Source organism: Anabrus simplex, chromosome 1 (assembly GCF_040414725.1).
Source record: "Anabrus simplex isolate iqAnaSimp1 chromosome 1, ASM4041472v1, whole genome shotgun sequence".
Taxonomy (NCBI): Eukaryota; Metazoa; Arthropoda; class Insecta; order Orthoptera; family Tettigoniidae; genus Anabrus; species Anabrus simplex.
Genome location: NC_090265.1, coordinates 402,588,249 through 402,599,268, shown reverse-complemented (window position 1 = coordinate 402,599,268; position 11,020 = coordinate 402,588,249). Strand labels below are relative to the sequence as shown.

The window sequence follows — 11,020 nt, the reverse complement described above, 5'->3', positions numbered from 1 at the left end:
TTGCACGGAACATAATTTGTGAATGTTTTGTCACTGTTGTGCATAGTAATGTCTACAACTGTCATATAAACTGTTGTTTGCTTGTCCATATATCGATGGCTGGAGCCAATAATGACGATTTAATGAAACATTTCCCTCCCAGTCTAAATATGCCGAAATTTCCGAAAATCCATCCTGAGGACGTGTCCGTATAACTATGGTTTCGCAGGTTGAAGCCATTTAAACTGACTATAGCTATGGCATCAAACCCGTTGCAATACTACGGTTAATTTCGTCTTCAGGTGAAACAAGCAGATCGCCACAAATCGTACGAGATAAATTTATCAATAACAGTAATCTTAGATACTGTAAACTGATGACAGACGAACAGCGCAGTCCGCTACGAATTACATAAGCTGAAGGTCCCTGGCAGAGAGGGGAAAGAGAGATGTTGTAAGCTGAGCTCAGGGATGGACAGTTAGAGCGCTCAGTGTGGCCGATATCAGCAGTGCGACCATCGAGTTATCTGGGTAAGAAAGATCCACTTTGACTAGTACATAGAGGTTAGGAATATATCCATATGCAATCTATAAATACCAGTCCATAGAGAAGGTGTAACTGGGTTTGGAACACATGGTACTCATGTTTTAATGAGGACGACTAATAATAATAATAATAATAATAATAATAATAATAATAATAATAATACCACATTTACTCGTATACAGTGTGAGACAGCTAAAATATTCACCTCAAATAATTCGTTAACTGTTAAAGATATCGACCCCCCACGAGGCTGACGTATTTGAGCACCTTCAAATACTACCGGACTGAGCCAGGGTCGAACCTGCCAAGTTGGGGTCAGAAGGCCAGCGCCTTAACCGTCTGAGCCACTCAGCCCGACAAATGTGTTTTCAGTTTTAGTAATGATATCAAGGGACTCGTTATCGATCATGAAACACTTTTTTCAGTGTGTCAGTATTTTCCGATATGATGCTACTAACTTTGGTTATGAAATGAAACTACAATGTTTTCTTCGCCCAAGAGGGCACATAAGTCTCTGGTAAGGTCGCAACTAGAGCATGGTTCCAGTGCATTAGACCATCACCAGGATTACTTGATTCGAGAATTGGAAAAATATCTAAAGAAAAGCATCTCGATTTGTGCTGGATGATTTCAGACAAAAGAGTAGCGTTACAGAAATGTTGGAAAGTTTGGACTGGGAAGACTAAGGAGAAAGGAGACGAGCTGATAGACTAAGTGGTATGTTCCAAGCTGTCAGTGGAGGGCGTGGGGATGACTTCAGTAGACTAATTAGCCTGAGTGTTGCTTTCAAAAGTAGGAAAGGTCACAATATGAAGATGAAGTTAGAATTCAAGAGCACAAATTGAGGCAAATACTCGTTTATAGGAAAAGGAGTTAGGGATTGGAATAACTTACCAAGGGAAATGTTCAATAAATTTCCAAAGTCTTTTCAATTATTTAAGAAAAAAGTAGATAAGGAACAGATAGGGAATCCGCCACCTGGGCGACTGCCCTAAATGCAGATCAGTGGTGACTGAAGAATTATAAATTCGGAAGTGTGATTATTTCTAATATCCGTCAAGTGCTTCTCGAGGAAATGGAATGTCTCCATACGTTTCATCATTCGCCGGCCGTGGGTTGCCTTATTATTCGAATGAATCATTAACAAGGAGGCCAAGGCAAACGCTACGACTCCTAGCCTGTTAACCTAAAGGGATCTTCGCTCTTCTTCTGACAGCTAATGTGCATGTAAATACCATATAGCATAACTAGATGGGGGATTCATATGCACTAAATAAAAGCAAAAATAAAATGGATGCATCTGTGCACTAAAAATCCCAGCAATTTACAGGTGGTCATTCGGGATCTCTGGGGACGATGTTTTAAGGAAATTAAATTGCGTATGGCTTTTGGTGCCGGAAGTGTCTAAGGACGACTTCGGATTGCCAGATACAGGTCTTTTTTGGATTTGACACCTATAGGCGACCCGCGCGTCGTGATGACGATGGAATGATGATGAAGACGACACATACAGTAAGCCCCTGTTCAACGGAATCAGCCAATTATGGTTGAAATTCCCGACCCTGCAGAAATCGAACCCGGGACCCCTGTGGCCAAAAGCCAGCACGCTAACAAGTTAGCTATGGAGCCGGACGATGTTTGAAGGGTAATTAGCTTATGGAAAGCCACGTCTCCACCAACGACCATGCTCAATTGGAAAGTCAGCATTTCTAGCTATTGTTCGACAAAGTAATTTCCACAGCAGCAGAAGTCTATCTTATCCCACTTCTCCTGACAGGCTTTCCAGCTAGCGTAAGAAATTGCTATTCAGCATACAGTATATGTTTGACTCGCAAGTCTTTAACTTTTTCAATAAGATTTTATTATGTGTCATTGTTTTAATGTAGATTTCATAGGGTTTTTATATCACACACAATTCAATATCTATCATGAGTTTTGTATAATTTGCCTATTTTCCGATTTCTTTGTACAGCGAGGATGACGCAAAAATGCGTTGAAACTAGTACTGAATTTAATTAGAATGTTGTAATTACATCTATAAACAACATTATTATTGTATTGAATAGGTAGACATTAAAAGTTTATTCATTGTAAGGCTTTCCAGAGGTCATTGATAGTACGTGGACTTCAATTTCCTAAGGTCGCTTTTAGGAATCCGAATGCGCATGGGTGACCCATCAGGTGCTTTCACCGGAATGTCAATAATAGAAATTACAGGGATTCCAGTTTCCATCTCCATTCTCTCTTAGAACAGACGAGTCGAACGGGAGGTGTGGCTGGATGCTTTATCTTGATGTACCCATACCTGGTTATTCGCACTTCCATACAGTGCTGGGATATCTCTGTTGTAAATTAGTGCTAGAGTTTACCTTCACATTATTAGCGACACGGCGAATGGTTAACTTGTCATTGTAGCAATAACCAGCGATGATTATGAAACCCCTTGGAAAACTTTTCTACGATTCTTTACATAATGTTTGTGGTGACATTAGACGAAGCATATGTGTACCTTAGTGACTGCAACAAACCCCGCTCGATTTACTACCCCTAGAGACAAAAAGCAAAACAACATTTGAAATTTCAAACTGCCCCCTGCCAGATAGCCCTCATACAGCTTTCTTGCGTTAGTGCGACGTTTCGAAATTTGTCGAGGCAGCAGCTTGTGAACTCGGTGCTTTTGACGCTTTTCTAATTGTAGGTCATTCTTGATTATAGTGTTAAGTGTTGAAATAGACATCCCTAACTTACCTGCAATAGTCCCTTGGAGGACAGAGTTACCACCGGAGACAAGGGCCTTCATTTACCTCACCACTTTTGGTGTACGGCAGGTGGCTGGTCGTGGATTTGCCTGCTTTTCCCCCTAAGGAATTAACCCCAGCCGGCCTTTGCTTTTCTTATTCAATACAGCACTAATCCCGTTCCTTGACATCAAGAAATCACGCTTCTTGCACATTCCTTGGATTGCAGAATAGCCATATTTAGCATCGGAAAAGGCCGTTTCGAAGCCCTCCGAGAAAGGGTCAATCCGCTTCCGCATCGCTGCAGCAAACGACTCAAAACTCTACACACACCTCATTACCGACGTGAATCATTATTCCCCGTTTTGACGTGCTCGTCACTAGATATCCCGAACGACCTTGTGTATGCACTATTATATACTATGCAAAATACTGAAGAAGAATACTTTTAGCTGATTTTGTTCTTTTGGCGTGATTTCTGATGGTCACTGGCCTTCATACACTGACCGACAGAGCAAATGCAACACCAAGAAGGAGTGGTCAGAACTTTATGCCAATTGTAGGGTAGACTGACGTCACTGAGGTATGCTCATGATGTGAAATGCGCCGCTGTGCTGCGCACGTAGCGAACGATAAATGGGACACGGCGTTGGCGAATGGCCCACTTCGTACCGTGATTTCTCAGCCGACAGTCATTGTAGAACGTGTTGTCGTGTGCCACAGGACACGTGTATAGCTAAGAATGCCAGGCCGCCGTCAACGGAGGTATTTCCAGCAGACAGACGACTTTACGAGGGGTATGGTGATCGGGCTGAGAAGGGCAGGTTGGTCGCTTCGTCAAATCGCAGCCGATACCCATAGGGATGTGTCCACGGTGCAGCGCCTGTGGCGAAGATGGTTGGCGCAGGGACATGTGGCACGTGCGAGGGGTCCAGGCGCAGCCCGAGTGACGTCAGCACGCGAGGATCGGCGCATCCGCCGCCAAGCGGTGGCAGCCCCGCACGCCACGTCAACCGCCATTCTTCAGCATGTGCAAGACACCCTGGCACTAGAGGTTCCAATATCGACCAGAACAATTTCCCGTCGATTGGTTGAAGGAGGCCTGCACTCCCGGCGTCCGCTCAGAAGACTACCATTGACTCCACAGCATAGACGTGCACGCCTGGCATGGTGCCGGGCTAGAGCGACTTGGATGAGGGAATGGCGGAACGTCGTGTTCTCCGATGAGTCACGCTTCTGTTCTGTCAGTGATAGTCACCGCAGACGAGTGTGGCGTCGGCGTGGAGAAAGGTCAAATCCGGCAGTAACTGTGGAGCGCCCTACCGCTAGACAACGCGGCATCATGGTTTGGGGCGCTATTGCGTATGATTCCACGTCACCTCTAGTGCGCATTCAAGGCACGTTAAATGCCCACCGCTACGTGCAGCATGTGCTGCCGCCGGTGGCACTCCCGTACCTTCAGGGGCTGCCGAATGCTCTGTTTCAGCAGGATAATGCCCGCCCACACACTGCTCGCATCTCCCAACAGGCTCTACGAGGTGTACAGATGCTTCCGTGGCCAGCGTACTCTCCGGATCTCTCACCAATCGAACACGTGTGGGATCTCATTGGACGCCGTTTGCAAACTCTGCCCCAGCCTCGTACGGACGACCAACTGTGGCAAATGGTTGACAGAGAATGGAGAACCATCCCTCAGGACACCATCCGCACTCTTATTGACTCTGTACCTCGACGTGTTTCTGCGTGCATCGCCGCTCGAGGTGGTCCTACATCCTACTGAGTCGATGCCGTGCGCATTGTGTAACCTGCATATCGGTTTGAAATAAACATCAATTATTCGTCCGTGCCGTCTTTCCCCCCCCCCCCCCCAACTTTCATCCCTTTCGAACCACTCCTTCTTGGTGTTGCATTTGCTCTGTCAGTCAGTGTATAACGAAGAAATTAAAGTATATGTTATAGATCCAACATATCGGCGACTCCGGCGAGCTCGCAATGCACTAAACAGGCTTGCTAACGTCGGCGCATTATCCACAGATACTGAACAACTTGAGAGATGAATAGTTTAGAGCTAAAACTATTGGTCTGGCAAGACAAGAGGACTGGATTGGTTACGTCCTGCTAGTGATGAGACCATAGGGACAAAAAAAAAATAGTGGCATTATTTACAAAAATGCATTGACAGGCTTTTGGCGGAGAACGGATAGTTTACAAATTCATTCCTGTGCGTTGTTGTATGGTCAAAGACGAAGACACCTCCGTACAGGCCATGTAGGTCCTTGGAGGAGTGGAAGGTAAAGGATTCCTTAACTTTAATACTTTATATGTTTGTATGTTTTATTGAAAATATGTTAAAATTATTCTTAATTTAGTCAAGGCAATCTTAGTTTTTTAATTGTTATATATTATTTTGTACATATAGGTAACATTTATATATTGAATGTATTTTGTACCATCCATTGTAATTGGGGATATACCCTGTTATGGATGTATTAATAAATTGTTAACCGCGGCACGTGATGGGATAGAGTGGTTGGCCTGGTACTCATTTTTGGTGTAGGCTGAGTGAACCTCAGGGCCATATGCACCTCCGGAAGTGGAAACTTGTTTCTTAAATTTTACCACTTCCTGACGGAGTTTCGAACCCACGTCCTTCCAGGCGGATCGAGCACGCCTTTACCGCCTCGGCCAGGCAGCCCTACAATATTATATAGTATATCGTTTTATACAATAATAATAAAATTGTAATTATGCATTTATATGCACTATAACACTTCGCCATTCGATCCCAAATGGTATGAATCGCCTTTATTTCTTGTGGGAATACTATGTCTTGAAACAACTAAAACATGAAAATATGCCAAAATCAGCCCACTTTTCCACTATTTATAACCTATGAATTTGTCATAGGTAACGGATACAGACACTGGTATGTGACGGCTTCCAAGGGACAATACCATTATACGGACGTAAATGCTAGTTGCTTTATGACGCACCGACACAGATAGGTCTTATGGCGACGATGGGACAGGGAAGGGCTAGGAGTGGGAAGGAAGCGGCCGTGGCCTTAATTGAGGTGCAGCCCCAGCATTTGCCTGGTGTGAAAATGGGAAACCACGGAAAACCATTTCCAGGGCTGCCGACACTGGGGTTCGAACCTACTATCTCCCGAATGCTGGATACTGGCCGCACTTAAGCGACTGCAGCTATCGAGGTCGGTCGGATGTAAAAGTTAACCATTGTTCCCCTTATAAACTTTTCCCTCTTTCTGTTTATTCATGTCATATTCTGTCTGTTAAGTCATCACCCGGGGGGCTGGCTAGATCCCCAAAAAGAACCTCCAAAGTTTGTATGGTTGTAAGCAAATTTCAAAAACCAATGGCGAGGCTAAAATGTGGCGTACTAGGTCGATACGTTTGCCTTTGCTTTCATCAGCTTACCAGAAAGTGCTACTGTAATTAGACCTGTCCTATGAGTAGCTACTAGAAGCACAAGCAGTGCTCCATACACAATTAAATAGCACCACCGGTACCTGAACAGCTTCCATACTGTCATAGCCATTCATGAGACCGAGACTTCGGTGGAAGCTACATTTTACTCTGGAATGAGCCAAAAATAGTACATCCACTAAGAAATGGTAGCGAGTGCTCTATTACGTTACCATCGAATAAATACAACTTTGGTGTAATTCTGGAACATTAATTGGCATTGATTAAATTAATGTTGTCTATTAGATGATGATGATGATGATGATGCTTGTTGTTTAAAGGGGCCTAACATCTAGGTCATCATACCCCATTGTCTATTAGAAGCCGTCATATTTACGCTCTTATCCCTTGCCTACGACAATATTAAAGATTTTATATCATATAGTGTTATGCTATGATCTATCAGAACTTGATTAAAACTGATGTACTACACCCTTCCGGGCTTCGAATGGATGACCCACGCATAAGAATGCCTCCACGTAACGGGGTAAACACCTACGGATGAGATGGATTGAAGAACGGGTCGAATTGCTTCACGAGCTTCGAACCGCTTCCCTTCCTACTTTCTGTGCTTGCCCGGGCAGCCTGAGCACTTGGGGAGTGGTACGTTCGAAAGAAAGGAAAAAAAAAAAAACAAATACTTAAGATGGAGCCTTATGTCTATAATATGAAAGTAGGATCTCTGGGTTCAAATGCCTACTGGATACTGCTTAGCACTGCTACAAATGACAAGAATCGTAAAATAGGGGTTACGAATACGAATTTATTCAAATATGACATAATAAAGAAATTGACACAGCTCTATACAATGCACTCTCCACATATGGGAGGAAAATAAAATAATGATCACTTTAAAATATGAATCGCCCATGGGCGTCGTCTGCATAACGGTATGATTGAGGTTTTTGTGATTTGCTATCGTTCATCTTTCCTCATTAGTTCAGACCGTTCATGAAATTTTTATATTTTTCTGTCGATCACACCGTGAGATGACCTGATGTCCCTATTCACATATACTTGCTGTTCTTAGCACGAACATAACCGGGCCTACGCTACATAATTATCATATTAAAGAAACATTTGCATGATACACAAACAAACACACATACCATTTAGCTAAACCCCGGACTCCTCATCTATCACCAAGACCACGCAACGTGCATATAGGTTCTGTTTGAACTCAAAAATATATGCACATAATTACGAAACATACACAGATATATGGATATATACACTTCATGCATAAAGTAGAGCCACTCCTAGAAAGAAACAGCATGGTTATCACTGTCTCCGGCCCAAGGCGCACGCCTGGAGCAGCTCGCTCAAGGGCGCCATCATAATCCGGAGTCGAACTGGCCGAATCCCGACAGGTACTGTGGGTTTCTAAAAATCCCTAGACTAGCGGCAGTCTCATATCACCGGATATCTGGGGGTGATCCCTACTCATTTATTAAATACCTTTTAAAATCACCGTGATATTATCATTATACAAGTATTCCTAGCTAAGCCATTTAAACCAAACAGAAGAACACGGGGTTGACACAGGGCTCCAAGTCTTAACACAATGGTACAAAGGGATCCCTCTGTCACGAGGGCGAGAGCCAGACATTCACAAAAAAAAAGAAGGGCGGCCATTCACTTCGCACGGCCATTTCTCATTCATTGGCCACGCCAGATTCTTCTCTCCCTCACACGTCCACCCTCTCATCTCGGGGACACATATCCATGGCCCACTTCATTTGTTTATTCATATTATCGTAGAATTTCCATGAAATACTCTTTTATTCTCTCTCTTCTCATTATTACCGCTGAACGCCGACTATGGGCACGATCACTTCTAACTCATCTCATCGTAAATTCCTCGGGCATTCGGCCCTCTCACTACGTCTCATATCGCATATCTTCTTCCCTTGGGCATAGGACTCTCATGACCCCTCGTTCCTGCCACAGGAAATATACTTATATTCAAATCTTCTGACCAAAGACTAGGGACTCCTGCCCCTGGTCCTCACCCCGGCTATAGATTAAAAAAACCACTCCAAACCATTCTGGCCAATTAATCAAAAATCACGAGAGACTTGCACATGGTCCTTCACACCTACCTAAATAACACAACATATACCTCTCCCGGTCGGGATTTCTTCTTTCTTGCTGTACATGCACAGATTATATGTGTAAGCTAGGCATGCATTGTCTGACTGACCCATGAGTTTCCCCGGCATATACGACAGCCACGTGGGACAGTAACTACCAACATTTTGACATGGTTTTCCCTGCTCGCCAGCACTATTGTTCCAGCTACCCCTACGGGAAACTCAAATATTCTCCTAACCTTGTTCCCATATTTGCTAGGGCATTCTACATATTACTAACAATATAACCCTCACGATAAGCTAATCATTAAGAAAAAAATGAGTCGTCCGGGAATTTAGCTCCCTTGAATTTACTCCATCATTATAAAAATCAATAAAATTTCCATATAGGACATGCATTATCTTACAACATTTTGATATTTACAAAGAAAGCTAATCCTATCCCCCGGTTATGTTATCATGCTTAGAAATTAGATTTGGACATCACTCATCTGTTTGGTGGCCGTTGTTTCTCCTTCCACGGGAGACCCATGGTGGAGCTTTAGTACTGCATGACCACGCGGTTGGTGGCGGGCGTGCAGTCCTTCATCCCTGGTCCATACAAGTCCGACATCCTGGGAAACTCGTTCACAGCTGAAATCTTACAGTAATCCAAAATGGGTAACACTTTACACTCGTCACACGGCCTCTATTTCCAGAGTTTACACCACGAATAAGACGGTCTTTCAAATCACGGCGGGCGCGTTCACAGCTCACGAGACTCGAGCCCCCTGATTCAGAGTAACACTTTGGGTGATACCAAATTATGAATTTCACTGACTCCTTAAACGCACTGTCTCAGCCGTATTCTGCTACTCGTTTGTAAAGTATGCTCGCGGATTAACTAGTTCGACACGCAGCACAGAGACAATTCACCTAGGCTCGTTTGGCCTCCCGTTACATTTCACAAAGGCTTTGTACTACGCAGCGGCGATGGACACAATAACCTCTTTTAGTAAGCGGTCAATGGGTTCGGACTGTAAAACTGGAGCACCGCGGGACACAGTGTCCTTCTCAACGACCCGCAAAGAAACAACTGTCCTCTGTGATGGCCAGCCCGGCCTATATCATTTTGCCCGCCGGAAGCCTGGGGGCGTAAACATTCACGGTTCATTAAGAACAAGAGCTCCTTTCGTACCAAGAATTGAAGACATTTAAATAGTGCATCTTGTAGCCCTCTGATTCCTCTTTCATTTGAGCAAGGCGTGCTGGACCTACGATCGGCAGTTTTTATGCTATTTGCTTCCCGCCTTTGATTAATTCATAGCGTCCCTCGGGGGGTGGAGTCATCTTTGAGCGCGACTCTTAGCTTGGGTGACGCTGTTGTATTCACATGTGTTAGCGATATGTTACATCTGGACAGCTGGTGACCTCATTTCTTCCCCTGAATAAGTTATTACATATTTTTAGTCTGGGAACCGCAGAAAATTCCGCTCTATTCAATGGTGCGTCTCACATAATTTTCCTATGTCTGGATCAAAAATATCATCCCATTTTTACGCGCCAAAATCCGACGTTGGCACCCGTGACACGTGCATAAAAAACAGGAAGTTCCTTATGTTAGTTTGGAACTCTGGGAAGCTAAGCCACACCTCGGGGCGTATCTGACTACTCCAGCATCGCGTCCTCTTCTATCTCTCTCTGCAAGTTGAGAGCGTATTTCCGCGGGGGCTTGGCTCTTGCTCTGTCTTCCCTTTGTTTTGCAGGCGCTCTTTCGCGGGTTCCGTTCTGGCCGGACGCCGCTCGATCCCCATTGCCCATACTGCTACCAATGATGCGACCTTTAGGAGTAATTTTAATGGAGTAGAAAGGCACATATCATTCCCATGAGCTGTACAGGACACTGTACGGTTTCAGTACATGATGTGACAGGAACGTGAGGCCAAACTTTCACGACACATTCGTCACACGTAGAAGAAGAAAATATGTTATATGGACATGGGTCCGGAAAAGCTTTATTTTCATGCTAGAATTTATTTTCTACAACGCTTAAGGTACATTAATGATGGGAAACACACAGGAACAGAACGTAACAGCATATCGCATGAAGTCTTTCTTGCGTGAAATGTTGAAAATGCCCTATATGCATCAGTCCACCATCGAACTGAATTCCTGGTAGACCGTGAGGATGATGTAATAC

General features: G+C 44.2%; 1 protein-coding gene across 1 annotated transcript in view; it reads left to right on the top strand.

The window, feature by feature from the left end:
* Window positions 1–365: 365 nt before the first annotated feature.
* LOC136856849 (esterase FE4) overlaps window positions 366–11,020 on the top strand; it is a 150,203-nt gene continuing 139,548 nt past the window's right edge. Inside the window, exon 1 of the mRNA XM_067135034.2 lies at window positions 366–509. The gene's annotated coding sequence lies outside the window, so the exon portion shown is untranslated. The remainder of the gene's footprint in view (window positions 510–11,020) is intronic.